The following is a 3,690-nucleotide window of genomic DNA, read 5'->3' as shown; positions in this document are numbered from 1 at the left end:
TGGGGAGTCATTTTCATCATTCTTACAAAGATGGAGGAATTTAGCCAGCAGATGCTCTTGTGAAATTCCACAAAAACAAATGGTAGAGATGTTGACACAGGATGTCAATAGATAAATTGGTTATGACTTAAGGAAAGCTTGTTTGTCCACTTTTAAGGACGTCATTGAGAAAGGCTTAGCAACTGAGAAGGTCTTAATTGAACAAGGAGTCATTAAGATAATCAAACAAAACAAAGAGGATGTTAAAGGAAAATACAAGCCAAGATTTTGGAACAAAAACAAGAACACAATCAATGATGGTGTTGTTGATGCTAATATAGTGCGACCCAAAATCATTCTTTCTGGATCAAGTTCTACAAACAACCAAGTGAATACTCAAACAACTTCCAAACCACGAAGGAAATACACCCCATTGGGAGAACCACTTGAATCAGCTTTAAAGAAGCTAGTGGCAAACAAGATCATAACAATTCCTAACAATCCTCCATACGAACCAAAGGTCAAACCAAATTGGTGGAATGATGATGAGTACTGTGAATTTCACAAGAGCAAAGGACATAAAATAGGAAATTGTCATCGACTAAAAAACATTAAACAAGATCTTATTGATAGAGGTGACATTGAGATCGAAGGGCATTCATCCAATCAAGAACATGAGATGTTTAAGGAACCATTCCCTAAACATGACAAGGGAAAAGCCAAAGACACAGATGAGAAGACCAACTATACCAGAGCATCCTATAACTATGATTCAACTGTTAATCACATTTTGATGGATAATTATGTTTCTACCATTATCATAAAGGACAAAGCTCCTAAAAATTCAGCCCAAAGATCCAAATTTGTCCTAAAACGAATTGGACCTTCTTCTGAATCTACCTCTGAATGCAATGTCAAAACTTGTCGAGGTAAAGTCACTCTGCAAGGTGCTCCAGCTAAAACCACCGCTTTCTCAGCAACCAAACCTGAGTATGATCTGGTAGAACGGTTAGGGAAGACACACACACTTATCTCCATCCTTGAGATTTTATGCATATCCCCCACACATAAAGCCATCCTTGACAAAACATTGAGAGACACTACTATCCCCACTGATCTGAACATGGACTAGTTTCAAGCCATGGTGGGATACCTTTCTGTTCCACATTCCCTTACATTTACCGAAGCTAACAATGCCTCCATAAGCCAACCGCATAATGTACCTTTACACATTGAAGCCTTCCTACACAAACATCAAATAAAATGAGTCCTAATAGATGGAGGAGCTGATCTCAATATATGTACTTTAAACATAATAATACAATTAGGATATTCTGATAAAGTTGTGAATGCTACAAACAAAATTACCATCAAGGCATATGATGATGAAGACAGTTCATCCAAGGGCATAGTCACTTTACCTCTTAGAGTAGGGCCGGTTACAAAGGATGTGGTTTGTCAAGTCCTAGACCTCGATCTCACATACAACATATTTCTAGGACATCCATGGATTCATGAAATGAGAGCTATTCCCTCAACATATCATTGATGTATCAAGTTTCCACACAATAGAATTGAAGTGACTATCAAATTTGATCTGAACACATTCATATATTACAACAATCTGTGACCTAGATGAGAAATAACAATCCTGGTCAACCAAGAGGCTATTCCTTCATCAACATATGTGGATCCAGAATCCTTGAAAGCTTCTACATCAAAACAAGCAGAGATCAAAGAAAGGTTCAGGATTAAAGACATGGTATGTGGTGAGTATATCTTTCATGTTGATCAACTCCCACTATCTCCTAAGGTATTTAGTCGACAGGAACAATCTATAAACAATTTGCAATGAATTGGGTGTGAACCACCTAGTGTTGTGGCTACTAAGTCTGAATGCAAATCTCCTCTAGTGGTGCAAGCAACTCTTGATATCAATAGTTCTAAGAGTGGTTCCAACAAAAAATCTATTGAGTGTATAACCAACCCTCTTGAGAACTCACATAGCCTTACCATTTCATCCACTCATTCCATTTCCACTCCTCTCCCAGACTTGGATCAACAAGAATTACAAAAGCCCTTACTAATTGGGGATCAAAAATCAAGCTTTGGAAAGAAAAATCTAAAAGTCAAAAATAAAGAAAAGGCCTTTAGTCCAAATCAAAATCAAAAGCTATTGAACTTTGAAAAAATCAAGGTCAAGGATAAAAATCCTATGAAGCAAAAAGAATAAGAGTTGATCTCCCCTAATACCAAAATAACTAGGGGAAAAAGTTCTACAATTTTAAGTCAAAAAGCATACTTGTTGATCCTAAGTCTCCATCATGCTATCCTACTTTCCCTTCTTTTCGCAATCATAAGCCTTCATCACTCATCCACTTGTTCTGCACATCCTTTCCCTTCTGGTGATACATCATGGACCTTTAATGAAGCTTCCTCGAGGGACTTTGCTATCAGGGATGCCCAAACTTCTTTAGGTGACATGCATACGGGCCTATGTAGTCCACACATTAGTAATTATATCTTAGTTCCTTTATCAAGGAAGACAATCAATGGAGCTACACATCCTTTAGTCAAGGAACAATGTAGCTACAATCATAACGTAAAGCCTCGCACATTCGAGGTGGGTGACTTAATTCTCAGAGAACATCCTAAAAATCAGCAAGACAGAGAGAATGGTGCAGAAGCACCTAGACATCAAGACATCGCAGGAGATCTTGAGGGATATTTTAAATTTAAGATTTTAATCCATATGTTTGGATATGATATTCAATGTAATAAAATCAAATGTAATGCCTAAGGGCAAACAAAATTGTAAAATTGTCATTTAGTTGTCATTTTAAGAGTCATGTGATGTGTTTTGTAAAGCCATGAAGTCATTTATTCAAAAGTGTAAAAGTTGTCAACTTGACAATAAAATGTTGTCAAGCAAAGTTGCAAAAATGCAACAAAAGTTGAAAAAGGGTTAAAAGTTGGTTATGAGAGGTAGTTGTAAGGTCAAAACTGACCAAAAGTCTATAAAAAGTCATTTTATGGTCGTTCCAAATCATAAAGAAAAGAAAGGAAAGAAAGGAGAACATTTTGATACATTTTGGTGCATTCTACTATTGTTATTTTGATTGGCTTTCCAATTTTTATGTTGGTTCCAGGCCTTGTACGACCATGTATGGCCTAGGAACCTTTGTAAAATGTATAATGGATGGTTAGATATTGAAGTACCTTTCTTTTCCTTTTTATTTGGAGTGATTATGTTTAGAAATGAAGAAGTTATGAAATTTTTGGTGAAAGTTGTTGATTGCAGATTTGAGGTTTTCTGAGAACAGTCATGTTGCAGCATATGGTACGGATTCATATGGAATTATTATGACCTCTAAATAGATTCATTGGATAGATATGTGAATCCTCTCTCATTTCCATTTGGTTTGAGTCATTTTTATTTAGATTTATGGAAGTTATGAAGATTGTAGTGAAAACTGGTTTTAAACTATCTTCAATGGAGTTGCAGGCAATGGTTTGATATTATCTCATGATTTAACCATTGAAAAATTTAATGGATTACATATTCTAAATCTATATTCATATATATTTTATATGAAATTGGTTGGTGTCTTTTGGTTATTTTTTGTGAAAGATATTTGATGCCCTAGACGGACTGAGCATGGACATGTCTAATTTGGGGACAACAGAAATGGGTCTCGGTACAGAGACCAT

This window comes from Cryptomeria japonica, chromosome 2 (assembly GCF_030272615.1).
Source record: "Cryptomeria japonica chromosome 2, Sugi_1.0, whole genome shotgun sequence".
Taxonomy (NCBI): domain Eukaryota; kingdom Viridiplantae; phylum Streptophyta; class Pinopsida; order Cupressales; family Cupressaceae; genus Cryptomeria; species Cryptomeria japonica.
This window is presented reverse-complemented; position numbering follows the sequence as displayed.